Genomic DNA, 19,235 nt, shown 5'->3' with positions numbered 1-19,235 from the left:
GTGGAGAAAAACAGAAACAATAACACCAACAGCAGAAACAAAAAAGGACTCATCAATAGAGATATTCAGACATTAAAAAGATAAGTAATAACATGGGATTTTGAACAACTTTATGTCAATACATTTGGAGAATTTAGGTGGAATGGGCAAATTTATTGAAACATACCAGACTCAGGAAGAAATACGAAGTCTGAAAAGTTAAATGTCTATTAAAGAAATTAAATCTGTTGTTCAAAGACACCTTAAAGGAAAAAAAATCAATGTCCACATGGCTTCACTGGTGAATTGTTCTAAATGTTGAAGAAAGAAATGACATGAATCTTACACACCTTGTTAAGGCTAACAGAAGAGAAACAACTCTTCCAATACATTTTTTGAAGCCAATATAATCTTGACACCAAAATCTGACAAGGACATTAACGAACAAGAAAAACTATGGGCTTATATCTCTAATTAACATAGATACAAATATCCCAAATAAAATATCAACAAACTAAATCCAGTGATAAAGAAAAGGTGGGTGTATCACATCTCCACAGTGTTTATTTTAGGTTCAAGTTTGGTATAAATTTGAAAATTAGTCAGTATAATTGTTCCACATTGATAGTAGAAAGGAAAAACCCTGAAGGATTTGCAGCAGAAGCAGAAAATGACTTTAATAAAATTCAACATTCATTCATGACAAAAATTTAGCAAATTAGCACTAGGAAGAACCTTTCTTAATTTGACAAAGCACACACATACATACCAGCAAAGATTACATTTACTGATGAAATACTGAAACGTGCCCCCTGAAATTGGGAAAAAAGACAAAAGTGTTTGCTAGTATCACTATAATCACAACACTGTACTAGACATGCTAAGTATTGTAATAAGACAAGAAAAATAAAGGTTTAAGTGTTAAAAGGGAAAAACTAAAACCTTACTTTTAGTTGACATGATTATGTATGTATGTGGAAAATCTTACAGATAAATTATTAGGCGTAATAAGTAAATTTATCAAAGTATCTGGATTGAAGGTTAACGTACAAAAATAAAAATTGCATTTCTATATACTAGAATCAAACAAGAGAAAAGGATTTTTTCACAGATATTATAGTATAGCATGAAAAATTATTTATCAAGGAATTAAGCTTCTGAAAGATGTATAGTCTCTGCACAGAAAACAGCAAAACATCACTGAGAGAAATGATAGGGGCCTGAAATGAGTGAAGTTCTATCCTGGTCACATTGATTAACCAACTCAATAGTGTAATTATGTCAGGTCTCTAGAGCCTCAAAAAAATCTGTCTTAGAATCCTAGGAGGATTTGTGTGTGTGAGATTAACAAACTGGTCTTAAATTGATGTGAAAATGCAAATGGCCCTCTTGAAAATGAGATTTATTATACTTAAATAAGATAAGGAATTAATAACTAAAACTCATGAAGCAACGGTAAAGAATCCACAAACACAAACGTATACAGTTATATGTGCAGCTGTGGCAATGTTTTGGTGGAAGACAGACCACATATACAAGGCCAGTCCCATATATTATAATGGAGCTGAAAAATTCCTGTTACCTAGTGACTTCCTGATGATCTTGGCCCTGTGTAGGCCTAGGTTAATGTGTATGTTTTTGTCTTCATTTTTAACAAAAAATTTTTTTAATTCAGTAAAAAAATTGAAAATAGAAAAAGGGTTATAGAATAAGAATAGAAAAAAAGAAAATTTTTTTTACAGCTGTACAATGTGTGTTTTGAGGTAAGTGTTGTTACAAGAGTCAAAAAGTTAAAAAAATTAAGTTTATAAAGTAAAAATAATTGCAGTATGCTAGTTAATTATTCATTAATTTATTATTAAATAAGAAATTTTTAATAAATTTAGTGTGGCCTGAGTGTTCAGTGTTTATGGAGCCTCCAGTAGTGTACAGTCATGTCCCAGGCCTTCACATTCACTCGCCACTCACTCACTGACTCACCCAGTTCTGCAAGCTCAATTCATACAAGCACACCATTTTTTATCTTTTATCTTGTATTTTTACTGTGCCTTTCCAATGTTTAGATGCACCAATAATTAGCACTGTGTTACAGTTTCTTAGAGTACTCAGTACAGTATCATGCTGTATAGATTTGTAGTCTAGGAACAACAGGCTAAACCACATGGCCTAGGTGTGTAGTGGGCTATACCATCCAGGTTTGTGCAAGCACACTCTATGACTTTCACAATGAAATCACCTAAAGATGCATTTCTCAGAATGTATCCCCATTTTTAAGCAACACATGACTGTGTATGTATATATGTGTATGTGTGCATGTATGGGTATATGCATGTGTGCATGACCTTTAAACCTAATACATCACCAAATGCCTCTGGCAGCCAGTGGGGGGTAATGATAGCCTTTTCAAAAAATGGTGCTCTAGAGACTCGATATCCATGAGCAAAAAAACGAACCTGACACTTATCTTCCACCATACACAAAACTCATTGCCAGATGAATCATAGACCTAAATGTAAATGGCAAATCAATAATAGCTTTTAGAAGGTAATATGGGAGGATATCATTATAACCTTTGGGTAGGCAAAAATTTCTTACATAGAAAACAAAAAGCATTAATCATAAAGGAAAATATGATTCATCGAACTTAATTCAATACGAAAATTTATATTTACTAAAAGATATCATTAAGAGAATAAAAGAAAGCACCATGTGGGAGAAAATATTTTCCATACACATATACAACAATTAACTCAGATCCTGGATATAAAGGGAACTCCTACACTTAAATAAGAAATAGACAACCCAGTTTTCTAAAAATAACCAAAAGTATAATCTATGAAAGGAAAATGGATAAATTTGGACTTCATCAAAATTAAAAACATTTATTCTGTGAAAAATCCTGGTAAGAGGATGAAAAAGTAAGCTATAGTGGGAGAAAATATTTGCAAATTATACATCTGACCAATGAATAGTATCTAGAATATATAAAAACTCAACAGCAATAAAACCAACAATCCAACTGGGAAATGGGAAAAAGACATGATGAAACATTTCACCAAGGAAGCTATACAGATGGCGTATAAGCACGAGAGCAAAATGTTGAATGTCATTTGCTATTAGGAAAATGCAAATTAAAACCACAACAAGATATCCCTACACACCTACCAGAATGACTACAGTCAAATACAGGAACAGCCCCAAATGCTGATGAGGATGCAGGGAAACAGTATTATGCGTCCATCGCTGGTGGGAATGTGAAATGATATAGCTACTCCAAAAAACAGTTTAGCAGCTTCTTTATAATGAAACATGCAACTATCACATCACCCGGCAGTTGAATTTTTGATCATTATCCCAGAGAAATGAAAACATAGGTTCACATGAAAACCTGTACATGAATGTTCATAGCTAAAAGCTGGAAACCACTTGGATCTTCTTCAACAGGGGAATGGCTAAGCCAACTGTGTACAACCACATCATGGAACACTACACAACAATGAAAGGAGCAAACTATTGATACCACAAACTGGATGAAACTCGAAGGAATTGGGCTGAGTCAAAAAAGTCAATCCCAAAAATTACACCCTGGAGGATTCCATGTATATAATATTTCTGAAATGACGACATTATAGAAATGGAGTCATGGTTACCAGGGATTAGAAACAGGGTGGGAAGTGCGGCAACAAAAGGACAGCACGTGAGACTCTTGGGGTGATGGAAATGCTTTGTGTCTTGATTGTATTAAAATCAACATCCTGCTTGTGATATTGTACCGTAGTTTTGAAAGATATTGCCATTGTGGGAAACTGGGTCGAGGGTGTACAGAATCTCTCCAAATTATTTCTTTCAATTGTTTTCAATCTACAATTACCACAACATTTTAAAATTTAGTTTAAAGATAACTATGAACACCAATTTAAAAAAACCCCAAAAAACAAAAAAGAGCTGATATTCATTTTATTAAATAGTTTAAACAAATGGATAATTAGCATATTAAATGTGTAACTTAAATTTGTAACTTAAAACTACAAACATACCACTATTCACCAGAATGAAAGGGGAAAAAAATGGCAATTCCAAGTGTTGGCAAGATGTAGAGTAACCAGTACTCATATCCACTGCTGATGAGTGATGCAGACACTTGGAAATCTACTTGACAGTGTCTGATAACAAAGAACATTCATATAGTCTATGACCGAGCAATTTCACCTCCAGATACATACCCAATAGAAATGCATATTACTCACCAGGGGACATGCACAAGAATGTTCTTGGCAGTACTATCTGTAATAGCCAAGAGCTGGGTGAAAACCCTACAAATGTCCATCAACAGCAGGATACATGAATGTGTTCTGATTCTCTCATGCAGTAGAATATTAGACAACAATGAAAAAGAATGGATTACTGCTACATAAAACAACGTGAATGAATCTTGCAGAAATCATATGGAAATAGAGAAGCCAGATTCCAAAGACAGAGTAGAGAATGCATCATTTCATTCGCATAACATTTTGAAACAGGCAAAACTTATCTATGAGGATAGAAGTCAGAACAGTGGTTGGCTTTAGCAAGGTTGTGACTACAATGAGCATGAAGTAAGCTTCTGTTGGCTCAACAAGGAGAAATGCAATGACATTAAATGTTGTTAGCACCAGAATGGGTGAAGCTCTTGTTAAGGACATCAGAAAATTATCCCACCTATTCAGGGTTGAAGGAGAGAGGTGATGAAGAATATCGAAAGCAGAAGAAACTCACGACGAAGGATGCATCATATCACATCTGTTGATACAAACACAGAAACCTCAGTGATGGTCTCATCCTCAATTAAAGTTTTGGAGGAAAACATGGTATTACCTAAGGATCTGTGATTCTTTGGTCCTGAGAAGAGAAGGCCAGGGGTTCACATAATAGCGTATGGGAAATGTGAGTAAGTACATTTATCAAAGACAATTACAACATATTATTAGCTCTACAGAAGGGAAGAAATGTCTTGGCGATAGGGTACTGCTAGGAGGTGCGGCTTTTTGAGTCATTGTTAAAATATGATGTGTCTTCGGTTTAGTAAGGAGAACCCCCACTTGTATCTAAATTATAAAGAACATTGCTTTTCATGCTGCAAATAGAGAGCTCACAAAAAACTCAGGGCTCCAAATAGCACACACTGCTCCACCTTCACGACAAGATCCACACTGGCTTAGAAGTGATTCATCTACCTTTCCCAGTATCTGTAGAGTTGTTAGTATTCCTCTTTTGTATATAACTTAGGGGGGTGTGAAATTGCAAATTCTGTGAATTCACTTTTTTAAATGCCAATTTAAAAATGCCACAAAAATTATTTTTCCAGCTTCTTACTGACTTGATCCTCAAAACCATCCTGCCTGTCTGGGGGCAATCTGAGTGTTCCGTGAGTAAGCAAACAGGGTACAGGTGGAACCCTAGACCCATGGCTCACAATGGCTTGCACACACACATCCATCTATGAGTGCCCAGGCAGTTCCAACAGCAGCTGAGGCAGGACGGGGCTGGGGGATTTTAGCAGAGTGGAACCATCCTTCCTGGCTCAGATTTGAGTTGGGGGAAATCCCATGTTCTTTCTTTTTCCTTTTGGGTACAGAACCTTGTATGTTTCCCTGCTTTCCGAGTGTCCCTGATACTGTAGTGATATCTAAACGAAATCCATGCCTAAAATGATTAGCCTCTGAAGCCAAATTCCTCCTGCTCAAAGAGGTGGAGATAGAGACCATGCTCTCCAATCACTGCTGCTCATTGCTATTTGCTGAACTTATAGGCAGCAAATATTCATTTCAGATGCGGCCAAAAAGGCTCATCTACCAAATATATAGCTATGTTATTTTCTCCATGAATAAAAGATTTTAGGAAAGGAAAAATTTGATGAAACTAAACCATGCTTACCCGAGGAACTCTAAAACCTGAAAACAATGAAGAAAGGAGTTTATTCACCAATGAGAGGCCTCTGTTTGGGGAGTTTATTCACCAATGAGAGGCCTCTGTTTGAGGAGTTTATTCACCAATGAGAGGCCTCTGTTTGGGGAGTTTATTCACCAATGAGAGGCCTCTGTTTGGGGAGTTTATTCACCAATGAGAGGCCTCTGTTTGGGGAGTTTTTTCACCTATAAGATAGCTGCCAGGGGTCTCGGGTAGGGAGCAGTCCCAGGGGAGGCACTGACTCCAATCCCATGAAGCTCAAGGACACATGTGTCTTAAGGACTCCATGTCGTCATCAGATGGGGAGCGACGGTGGGACTGGATTGAGGGTGGGCAGGTGCCATCAGCATCCACGAGTCCGTACTTGAACTGCCCTTTGTTCTAAGGGGTTTATTTCACCCATAATAGACTGTGTTGACTTCAAAGCAGCCCTCACACTTGTGGGGTGATAGGCCAGGAGAATAGAGCTCATTAACAATTGTCCTTTTCAAATGGAAATTGTTCTGCCTTTATGCAGTGTGACTGGAGAGCCCCTCATAGAATTAATGCTTTCTCTTTTCTCTCTGTGATTCTTTGGGTCCTTGTGTGATTCTGAATGGAGATGGGAAAAGGGAGAGAGAGCGAATTAAAGAAATATTCATAACACTTTTCTCCTAGCACAAGCTCAATGGGTCAACCAAGATACTCAGAGACCATCTAGTCTCAAAGAATTGAGCTGCCTCACCAATGCCCCCCAAATAATAATATAAGACAACCACGTCTTTGCATGTCAAGCATTTAACCATTTGCTGCAGGGTCCACACACACATACACACAGTGGGCTGAGTTGAGCAACAGCCACACCTCTTCATAAAGAGGAACCACTGGGTCTGAGCTACTCTGTGGCCTCTTACACAATCACTTGGGAGACCATATGCTCCCCATCCTGGAAGCAATGTTTAAAAACCCAAGCCCAGCTACTCTGGAATCCCAGGGACTTTGAGGAAGGGGAGCTCCTGAGCAAGTGCAAGGCTGGGTGATGTTCCTAGAGATGCGGTTTGATTCCTGAGGGAGGGCAAGTGCTGGTGGTGTTCCTAGAGATGCAATTTGATTTGATCAAGGACTAAGTCAAACCACAGCTCTAGGTGTGGCCTTCAGGGGTTTGTCTCCCCAGCGTGACCTTAACATGTTTTCCAGTCTCCCTGGGATCAGACAGCCTCTTGCTCCCACACCCTTTGTCCCCAGGGTCCCTGTCTCCACAGAGAAACCCCGCTGGGAGTGGGGCTCCAGGCATCAGGCTAGAGAAAGAAGAAGGACATCCCACACTGCTGAAAGGAGCCGTGGGGGAATGACGGCTCGCCAGATGAGCATAACGGGGGCTGCAGAGAAATTTCAGGACAGGGAAACGACATTTGATGCCTGAAGGGAAAAACCTGTGGCAAGCTTTGGGATGTATTGCTGTAGCGGGAGACCTTGGTGGGGCTGACCCTTCAATACGGGATATGCGTTAATGGACCCAAAATATTGAAAGCAAATATTGACTCCAGCTCCTGAAAAGACTTGAATTATTTATTTTGAATAATTTGATACTCAAGTAAATTAATGCTAAAGCATTTCTCTGTTTGTGCCAAATCAGTGCTTCTCAGTGGGAACTCGGCCCATCTTTGCAGGCAAGCGCTCACTCTCAGTAGGCAGTCCATTTCTGCAGAGTGCCATTAAGTTAATTTCAAAAAGAACCAGTAAAGGTATATGGAGCAGGCAGTAATAGCATGGAAAATATCCAAAATTACTAGACCCAGCAACAGAACTTGGATGCCATTTTCATGCACTAATAATTTGTAGTCTACATATCGAAGGTAACTATAAACTGACTACTTACCCTGCTAAAGCATTCGGGTAATTAAAAATACGCTGTTAGTTGTCTACCTTTCAACATGGGGGAACAAGATGCCTTTTTTCTCTTCCTTGGTAAATGCAGTTTGCAGACCATTATCCAAAGTGATGCTGAAGTCCTTTGTCACAGGGATTATTTCAGGGTCCTTGTTTTCCTTCAGGAGTATCAGGTGGGTTTGCCCACCAGGCCAGAGAGCAGAACGGAGATGCTGTGGGGGAAGTTCCAGGAAATGGTTTCGTTTTAGACGGATTACTGTACTAGGAATGTTAATGGGGGCAATTCTGGATGGACCACACAAAATTAAACATCTGACAACAGGAAGGCCCTACCAAAATACATCATATGCTTTTGTTTAGAAGGGAAATGTAGAGAACATGGGCAGGAAAAAAACTGTCAAACAACATTTTTAACTTCTAAGGCCAGGTAAAAAGAAGACAAAGTATTTGAAGTTTCTATGAACCTCCTCTGTGAGGGTACTTCTTGCTGCTTCATGGATTTCCAGGAGGAATTACTTCTTTTCACTTCTATTTCATCCCCAACAGCCACTGTTTAGGCTGTTTTTATAAGCTACCCGTTTCTATAAATCCCTGTAGAAAAGAGATCAATTTAACCAAGGAAAGTTAAAAAAAAAAAAAGCAATCTTTTTACTATTCATGAAGGGTATCAATATTATAGCAACCAGACTTGGCCACAGTCATTGTTCCTTTTCCATGCCTGGAGAAGTTGTAATTTCCACAGTACAAAGCCATTTAACTATTAATTGGGTCTAAGCTATATCCATGCAATTAGTCAAGTAATCACTCCAAAGGACAGTGGCTTTGATCTTCAGAATGAAGAGATGTTAAAATGACAAAGAAGCAAAGTTTCATTCTGGGTTTTCCATGCAATTTTGGTTTACCTCAATTGGAAGTGTGGGTGAGTGCTTTAATGATGGAGACAATGCAGGGCGGCCCCAGGGAGGGCCATGGCTTCCAGACCCACTCAGCGCTACCATCTGGGGTGGATCTGTTCAAGGCACTCTCCAAAATTATCAGATGGATTTGGTAATTCTCTCGGTAATTTACCCAAAAGAATTAAATTGTCTCTTGAGGTTTCAACCGTCCCTGGAGAGGCTGTATCTTGGCATTTTAAAAGCAACAGCACAGGCTGGGCGCAGTGGCTCATGCCTGTAATCCTAGCACTTTGGGAGGCTGAGGCGGGCAGATCACGAGGTCAAGAGATCAAGACCATCCTGGCCAATATGGTGAAACCCCGTCTCTACTAAAAACACAAGAATTAGCTGGGCCTGGTGGCGCATGCCTGTAATTCCAGCTACTTTGGAGGCTGAGACAGGAGAATCGCTTGAACCAGGGAGTCAGAGGTTGCAGTGAGCTGAGATTGAGCCACTGCACTCCAGCCTGGTGACAGGGTGAGAGCGAGACTCCGTCTCACAAAAAAAAAAAAAAAAAAAAAAAGAAAAGAAAAAGAAAAAAGAAAAAAAAGCAACAGCACAGAGGCCTGAAAGCCAAAGAGTTGGAGACTCAAAGGCAGATTCCCTACTCATCTGCAACTCCCAGAGCTAGATAGACTCAGTATCTTCCCATCTGACATCTTTACTGGCACTGGCTTTTCTCTTAATCCCTTCCATGTTCTATGGTCAGCTACAAAATACAGCAGACTCACACCACATGATGTTTTGGACCATAGTGGGGGCTGTTTCTGAGGCTCCTTCCGGATGTTCTGCCTCCCCAACCTCCCCAGTTTATCAGGCTATGTATATCATATGTATGTATCAGTCAATAGTTGGGAATGTGCTTGAGCTGCCTTCCTCAGTTTCACCTCCACAGCTCCCTGGGAAGCTGACATCACCATCACCGCTGTTTAGGCAAGCGAACATGAGGCGCCTTCCCCAAGATCACAAAGCTAGGTGGACTGAGGAGTGGGGCTCGAACACAGCTCAGATGCTGCTGAAGACTCATCCAGAGCCTGTCCAAACTTCACACCCTCAACACACAGGTGTGCTGGGCTTGGGCCCCGTGCAGCGTCCACAGAGCTAGAGAAGTAAAAGAAGAAGCGGGAGGTGTCGGAGGCCGTGGACGGGCTCCGTGTCTCCCCTCCCCTTCCCTGGTGGCAGACATGGGTGGTTGCATCTACAACATGAGTTCAAGAGAACTGAAAGTCCTCTTGTCAAAATCTCTCCCTCACTCAAGGCCTGACACTGAGCAAGAAATTCCCACCTTTCAGTTTCCTCCTTTAGGCTGAGTCGCATGTCTGAAAAGCTCTGAGAAGCATTACATGGGAGGGGAGGCCCATTAACTCAGCATCCCCCATTAGCCCACATTTCCAAATTTGCACTCAGCAGGACCCAAAAGGAATGACATTCAGTGCTGGAACATCTGGATCAGAGAAAAGGAAGGGAGGGAGAAGCCGAGAGTAGTCATGGTGAGAAATAGGGCAGAGGGAACTTTCCCCAGGAAGTGGGAAGCCCTTCATTGGCAGCTTCCAAGTGCCTAGACCGGACGGAGGAAAAAGATGAAAGACAGAGAGAGAGAGAGAAGTGGACAAAGGTGAACCGGAATGCACTTCCAGCAGCTGATAAGACCAAGACGGTCCATTCCCCAGCTCTGCCTAGGATGGACATAGACAAGCCAAGACAATAGAAGTCACCCTGGTCCAGGATGCTTTGCAAAGGCAGCCAGCATGGCAGAGTGGTAGGAGTGATTGAGAGCTTGCCAGCACCATCTCCCCTGCCATGGAACACGGTACCACCATTAGAAATGAGACCGGGGTGCCTCTTAGGACAGGAGGAAAATGACTTGGATATGTCTCCTTCTCTCTTCCTAGTGCAAAAGATAGCACTACCACCAGACCAGGAAAGATATTGGAAAAGCCTTCATAAAAACCCTGAGATGCCTGTCAGCCAATTCATAAAACCCTGAGATGTGTGTCAGCCAAGGGTGACCTCCAGGACCACTGCATGGGAGACATTTTCTTAGGGCCTCGCGGGCAGCTACAATGCAAGCCGATTTACCTGATATTGAGCTTTGGGGTAAGAAAGTGAACCCTCCAATTTCCCAGAAGTCTGTCTCACCAGATGCAGAGACTCAGCCTCTTCCAGGAAGCATCAGGATTGGATTTGGGTCTGAGCGGCCAGCTTTCAGCAGGACTCATTCTATGATTCCAGGTCAAACTTGCAAAATGTCTTCTGCAGATTAAGCACTGGCCCCTGGATCAAACCCAAATGTGGAAGCAAGGAAATCCACTTGCGAATAGAATGAGGGTCTTAGACACATTGCACAGGTTTAGTGTGTGAACTGAGGGCCTGGAAACTAAATCTGTGCTTTACCCACCCCCACATGTAAAACTCAAAACTGTGGGCCAGCGTTCATGATATATACGAGTTTGTAACTTCATCTTCTATAATCCATTTCACGCAAATTGCACTCCGGCTTGCTTTGTGGGCTAAAATAATACAGGTACTTATAAGAATTCACCCACAGAGTTAACATAGGCAAATGCTTTGGTCCCATAATATATGAAGTCAATGCTTGGTTTCTTCTAGGATTCAGGCACGTGCACACAAACACACACACACAAAGCAGAAAGGGTAGGTTTTCTTTTATCCAGTGCTTTTACTGCATAGAGAAAAAGCAAGGGCTATATTTTATTTAATATAACATTTTCAAATATTTTATCCTACTTTCTCACACAGCACCAAAAATATCCTACATGGTAGGAAAATAGAGTTAGTGTAAACAGAGGTAAAGTATAGCTTGCTGAAAATGTGCAGAATGGATTTTTGGTTAAAGGATGGAGAGATTCAGGATGGAGGCAGCAAATCCTCTCCCGGCCACAGGGATGCCCGGTAGGCAGTGGAGAAAATGTAGTAAGTACAACTAAAACTGGATTTAATCATTGCTACTAATAAAGGGCCAAGGCTGTATAGCAATTTACTGTGCTGTCGGCAAAATGAATTGCTTAAGGCACATTAGCAGCACATTAGATAACACACACGCAGTAAGTAAATTATGATTAAAATAACCATAAAGACTGTACATGCTCCACCACCATAACTCTTTTCAAAAATCTTTTAAAGATACCTCCCCCAGTGAATCTGTTTATCACCTCCTACAATTTTAATCAAATTCAATAAGCATATTTCTTACTCTATAAAATGTTTTTGATTGTTTTTTTATTTTTTTTTCCAATTGGTAAATGAAAGAATGATGTCATATGACAGCATTAAATACTATTAAACAGACCGTAACTAACATCGGCTGTATAAATTATACATAAGCTGACATTTTTATGCACTTCGTGAAGAATTGCTTCATGGGTTGTACAATCTTTTCCAAAACAAGCTCCTCAGAATAACACGACTGCTTATGTTTCATGGCTACAAATGGGTAACTGAATTAGCATTCATTTATGAAGTTTTCACAGGGAACCCTTCTCATTCAAATACTTGTAGATTATAATTTATTTTTATCTGAGGCATAATTTTTCATGTGGCAGTTTTGCCAAAATCAATAGAACCGGAGCCAAGCCCTGTTCCCTATTCCCAACTTAGACCCTCCTCTTGGCTGCTGCCTCCACGTGTCTTCTCTAGCTGGGAAGGTAAACAAATGAGTCTGCCTCATAATCATCATCTCTGCCAAAGTGCTGAGCTGAATATTATTTTTTACCAGTTCAGCCCACCGCACTTAGAACTCTGTTCACACACATTTTAAAATGGCTTTTTGCATTCTTACGCAAGGAGTGCAGGCTCTTGTTATATGGCAGGAAAACAGCAGATTTCATTTCTGATTCACAAGGAAAGTCCATGCCAAAAGTGTCAATGACAACCCCAGGTTTCGAAATAGCCTAGATTAACGCGGAGAATGTGCAGGGGCTTGGGAAACCCCCTTCTGGAGGAAGGGGTCGTATCAGGTCCTCTTTGTGCCTGCAGACAGTTGGACTCTGTCCCAAACCAGACACAGCGTTTTCTTATAGACACAGGCAATGTGCGAAGAGAGCAGGATCCGGCAGAAAAAACGCTGAGTATTAATCAAATACGAAAGTCTAAGGGCCACCAGTTTTCCACAGTGTATCATCATAGTAAACGTATGAGGATGAATACCCTGTCTGCTGTGAGTTTAAATGTGTCTGAATAATCCTGGTGACGTTGCAGGGACTCTTGATTTCAGTAATTTATCTTATATGGTGAAAATTCTTTTGTTGCTTTAATTTGCAAAGGTTTTCTTTCAATTTTCTGAAGTCCAGACAGTACCATGTACCCAAACGAAAAATGCACCAGGAGATGTGAATTGAGCTAACCCATGTGTAAAGTGCTGGGTGCCTAAGAGCTTGACAAATACGGGACTGCTATTGTCATTATTGGGATTTTCACTGATACCTCTGTTATGGCTCACGTTCAAATGCTGGGTAACGTTGACTCTGGTTCTACGTATTTGGGTGTATCTCGTGATTGGCGAGAATGCACTCCAACTATGCCTGTGCCATTTTTGGCCATTTCTCTATACATTGCATACCTAGCCATACTGCTCTAGCAAATGCTGACACCCACTAGGATTTTACTTTAGCTGAGATATTTTGCATTTGCTTATAATTGAAGAAAACCCTCTTTGCACACCTAGGAGTTAGTGCAGCTTATTAGCCCACACCCAACGCGGATCTCAAAACTTTGTGAATCCCAAATTATCACCCTCTCCAGGTTGTGAGTCTAAAACAGTTTGGACAAAGGGGCACATTCCCTGGCTGTGGCTTATTGCGGGCACGCAACTGGGTGCCTGGCAGATGCCCTGCAGAATATTGGAGATGGCTGAGTTATGACCAATGAGAATTTCAAAATAGGAGAGCTGATATGCAGAGACAGCTACTATGTCAGGGAAATTATGTGGGCACATGAATGCGTGTATACATATGTTTGTATGTGCATGTGCACATATGTATATGTGTATATGTATTGCATGTGTGTGCACACACGCATATACATCAGATTCAAAGATGGCATTTTATTCCTACTGCAACTATTAAGGCTTTTTTGTAGCTTGTGGACACAGCTCTTTTCACCCTGGCCTTCCCCTGTGAGGTGCAGCTGGATTGTGAGAGGCACCCTTAACTCCCCCACTGTAAGTGGCCCAGGAACACCACAAAAACCCCAGTGGGCTTCTCTGAGGCTTCTGAGTCAGGATGCAAAGAACAGAAGCTGGGGAATAGTAGTATGTAAACTCAAAGCCCAAGTGCTGCCCTTGATGCTCCTCAATAAGTGTAGAAATCTGAAGCAAGTCCAGCTTTAAAATCCTGGGAGAAGGACCAACAAGACAGAAATGATGGCATTCAATTTTTATATTTGGGACTGTAAAGCAAACGACCTCTTTTATTATTTCAGCATTACTGAGACATGTGAGGAAGGAATTCTAAGAATGAGGACACTTTCACCCCCATGACCCTATTTGTCCCAAAGACTTCACTTACTATCTTTGCTGATGACTCACAAATCGAAGTTTTGGCCTGAAACTCTCTCTTGCGGTCCAGACGGGCATCTCACAGCTACCATGCTCCAGCACTGAGCAAGTGCCAGGCAGCTTCTAGATGCTTCCCTTGAGTTAGCCCGACACAGGCAGGGGAAGCAGAGGCTCAGAATGGTTAAGTCCAGGCCCATAGGCATCAGGGAGGGTGGCTGCCTCTGCAGCACTCACCGCCGTCAGCGCGATGGACTCAGCACCTACCACCTTCACCCCAGTGTCCCACAGGCACTTCCAACTCTGCATGTGCCACAACTTAACTCTTCTTCCCACTCTAAATCTGATCGACGGCCTGTGATCCCTCCCTTGGAGAATAGGACCTCCCACCCTCAAGGGGAGAACATACGGGCCATGTGTGCCCAAAGGTGGGAATCTTGGGGGCCATGTTAGAACTGTGCTTGCCACAAGTCAAAATCTGAAAGCATAAAGCTTTGGCCAATCTTTGAGTGCATGAAGACGGTGGTCACCTTTGGTGAAAAGACACCTGGGGAGAAAGTCTGGGTTCCAACCTCCCCAGGAACAGGCCCTAGCGTGAGGAGGGCACTGGCTGTTATGGCAATAGTCACCATAATCTGGCAGTGTGTATTCACTGGCACCCGCTCCTTGCCAGGCTCTGTGCCCTGTGTCCCTCATGGGCATCACAACAGTTTGCCTCAGCACAGGAGAGCTTTGGCTATGAGGCAGAAGTCTGCAAAGAAGGGCTGGAGTGAACCACCTCTCCTCTGTGATACCTGCACTCAAATAGATAGGCTTTGATTTAATGGCCTGGAAATTAAGGGACATACTCAAGGAGTTGCCCTCTGACAATGGAGGGCAGGATGCAGGCATCTTCTGTTGATGGCATAGTCATCCCTCCTGTTGGCCAGTTTGTGGGTAATTCCGGAGCAAGCTGCCCAGGAAGAAGGGACTTGACTACCCTAGGCCCAGAGGAGGGCTAGTGTACAGAGATACCCCTGGCTGTTTCTAAGATTCTCCACTTGAGAGGCACAGGTCTGAAGAGGCCAACTCGTGGGCATGGGGTGGTTCATCTTCCATCTCCCTTGGGAGCAGCCCTGCTGCCTCAAGGCAGGGATTCCTCAAGTCCAGGGGTCAGGAAACTTTTTCTGTAAAGGGCCAGGCAGTAAATATTTTAGGCTTTGCAGGTCTCTGCTACAACTACTCAACTCCGCGGTTGTAGCACAAAAGCCACCATAGATAATGTATCTAACAAATAAATGTAACTCTATTCCAAAAAAAACTTCATTTACAAAAGCAGGCGGTGGGCTGGATTTGGCCTTCAGGCTGCACTTTGCTAAACTGGCTGGAGTCACCAGCCCTGAGTGAGCAGGGTGAGGCAGAGGCAGGTGTGGAGTTCACGCCTGGCTTTCTTGTTCTTGGGATTCTACTTCTCTGTAGATTTTCACATCACACCATTCCAGGCCATCGCTTAAGCCCGACTACCATCACCTCCCATGGGGTAGAGTGGAATGAAGAGTGTCCTCTCCAAATTCATGTCTACCTAGAGGCTCAGAGTATCACCTTATTTGGAAACAGGATTATTGCAGACATAATTAATTAAGGATCTCAAGGTGCAATCATCCAAGATTTAGAGTAACCCCTAAATCCGATGAGTGGTGTGGGTATTTATCAGAAGAGGAGAGGATGCAGAGACACAGGGAGAAGGCCATGGCGACAGAGGCAGAGATTGGAGAGACACAGCCACAAGCCAAGGAACACCAGGAAGAGGCAAGGAATGATCTTCCCCTGGAGTCCTTGGAAGGACCAGGATTCTGCTGACACTCTCAAACTTTTGGCCTCCAGACCCATGAGAGAACGAATCTCCAATGTCTTAAGCCACCCACATTGTGGTCATTTGCTACGGCAGCCACAGGACACTCATCCAGTTGGGCTATCTTAATAGCCTCTGAAACAGAATTCCTCCCTGCAGTGTACCACAGCATTCCTCAGCCTTCCTCCGCATTGCAGCCAGAGAAACCTTCCTAAAATATACGTCCAATCATCACATAGCCCAATGCTTCAACCCCTTCAATAGAAACTCCATTTCCTACACCATGACCAGGCTTCTAAACACGGTTCCCCGTACACCTGCACCTCCACTTCCCTCCACTCACGCCAAGCCTCGATCGCACCGAGCTGCTTGGAATCTTCTGGTTGCAGTACCAAGCTCTTACCTCCTGGTGTTGGTAATGCACAGCCCCCCGTCTGAACTGCCTCCTGGCTCCCTCATCCTGCTGCCCTCTCTCCTGCAAGACCCCTCTCAGAGGGCATCTCCTCTGGACAGATATCCTTAACCACCAGTGCCTCATACCCTAAAACTCCACTCAACTCACTGATGTGTTTTCCAAACTTCTGACATCAGCACCCTTCCCCAGGATTTCCCACACCTCTGCACAATTGCTTTATTTTATTATTTTTTAAAATAAATTGATTCTTTCTTTAATCAAGTATATTTTGGAAATAAAAATCATTTGTACTATTATGATAAAATGGGGCGGTCCAAACTGCTTTTTAAAATAAAACTGTGACTGCAAATGAAATGAAGCAATGTTATTAACATTAGAACTAGATGCTGGGGAGGCCTATTTTCATATTAGGAAAAGAGACTGGCAAGGAAGAGTCTTTCTCTCTGTCATTATCAGAAGAATTCAAAGAGAATCCACATGGAGATATTGTAACTTTCTTCCTCTTTGATTCAATGCTCCTGCACCCCACGCTGTCCGCCCCTGAAGTCTGCTCACCCGGGAGCCTCCCCAGCTCTCTGGGAAACACTTGTGTTTGTTCACAACTGTCTCCCCTTATAGCCTCTAATCTCCTGGGAGGCAGGACAATCCCCATCACCTCGTGCAATGCTGGCATTTTTGTAGATGACCAATTAATATTTGTGATCTAAATGAGTGAAAGAAAGACTGAGAAATACCCACAAAATTCTGTGGCTAATCAGACAATCAACGTGCTCTATTGTCCCTGTCAGGCAGGGAGGGTTATTGGAGCCATGAAAGCACACTGGGGTAGTTCACACTGTGTTCAGAGAGGAATTTGAGAACCCTTTGATGGGGTCCCCCAGTGAGCTATGGCCTGCTTGAATCTAGAACCAGATCTGTGCCGTAAAGGGCCCACTTCCTGAACTTGTTCCTTTCCTCATTCCACTCCTGTCTGTAAGAACATGGGAAAGAGCAGACGAGAACCTCGCATTAATATTTAACTACAAACCAGGTCCAAAATGAAATAGCTATCTGCTCAGACATACACATCAGCCTGCTTTTGATACCATAAGATCGTTGTAGGGTCACCCAGACAGAATGAGCTCAAACCTTCTCAAGGAAAACCAGGTCTGTGGTAGCTGTTGGCAGAATGCCAAGGCAGTGAGGGATTTGTGCTAAAACCCCTCTCCTCACCCACTTTAGCAGAGCACCAAAGCACTCAGCCCAAAGCCTGCCTTTCAGAAGTGTATGTGCGTGTGTGTGTGTGTGTGTGTGTGTGCGCGCGCGCGCCCACGTGCATGTGTGCCTAGTGGGGAAGGGTGGGAGGTTCTGTGCATGGGAGATTCTTCTCATTGCACAATGTGTTTCATGCGTCTTCCTCCTTCTGTGTTAGGATGGTGACCACAGCCACTCAAAACCTGGGCCTGGCCACAATGGAGGGTAGCATTTACCACTCACAAGGCGTTTTGCCGGTTTCCCGGGCTGAGGATGCTACCTTTCTGTGCAGTGAGGGATGGCCTAGGCCTGGTCTTTCACAGTCGAATTAAGACATTGGGTTTGCATATGGAGCTTTTTGCAAGAAACAAGTAGACTTCAGGATAAGTTTCATTTTCTAGATGCTTTCAGTTAAAAAGAAAACAAAACTAACAAAAAAGAATATGGTGTGAGGCTTAGCATTGTGAAACGAGAATCAAGAGATGTGAGTTTGATGCTCAATTCTTTTGCTGCAAAGCTGGGAGATTCTGGCCCTCAGAATTAGTATCTTGAACGTACCATTTCTTCACCTGTACCTAAAGGGTGAAATATTGGACCCAAAGGCTGTACAAACTCCAAATTCTAATTTCAGCCTTTTTGGAAATTATAGGAAAGACGTGTATGTGATGATGATGGCTCCCAGAGCTTAGGCTGGCTTCGAGACACAGGGGAATCACCCCAATGGGAAACAAGAATCCACACGCTATTGGGCTTATCCTTGCCCAGGAGTTCATTTCTCTGTCCCTCTCTGACCCAAGCTTCTCCCTCCAGCCTGCTGTCAGAAGTTGGGATGAGCTGGAAGGACCATGAGGCAGAGCAGTCCTTGAGCAAAGTGACCCTTTTGCCACTTTGAAACTATCTATTGAGCTCCCATTCTGTTTCACCACGATTCTAGGTGCTCGTCCATTAGGGAACAAACAAAGATGCTTCCTTCCGTGGAGAGACATAAAATTAACAAGACATTTCAAATCATACCTCACATAGCGAAGTAGCTGGTAACTGCTATGGGAACATGTAGAAAAATGAAATGGGGTAAGGCAAATTGGCATTCAGGGTGTCAGGGCAGGCTGCCCATCAACAGATCCTCAGGGTAGCCACCATGAGAATGGGACTTCTGGTCAAGGATTTGATGGGCATGTTGGCTGAACCACGAGATTATCTGCAGGAAGTGTGTTCTAGCAGAGCTCATGGCCACTGCCAAGGTCCTGAGGCCGAGCCTGCCTGGGGTGTTCAAGGAGCAGCAAAGAGGCCAGAATGCCTGAGTCAGCAGTGTGGGGACTTAGAAGCATAGGGGATGACTAACTGCATGTGGTGACTTGGCTGAGCCTCAGTGCCCTGATAGGTGACAAACATTATTCTGGATGTTTCTGTGTGGGTGCTATTGGCCGAGGTTAACATGGAAATGAGTGGATTTGAGTAAAGCAGTTATCCTCTATGATGTGAGGAGCGTCAGCCAATCAGTGGAAGGCCTGAATA

Source organism: Nomascus leucogenys, chromosome 3 (genome assembly GCF_006542625.1).
Source record: "Nomascus leucogenys isolate Asia chromosome 3, Asia_NLE_v1, whole genome shotgun sequence".
NCBI classification, from domain to species: domain Eukaryota; kingdom Metazoa; phylum Chordata; class Mammalia; order Primates; family Hylobatidae; genus Nomascus; species Nomascus leucogenys.
Note: the sequence above shows the minus strand (reverse complement) of the source record.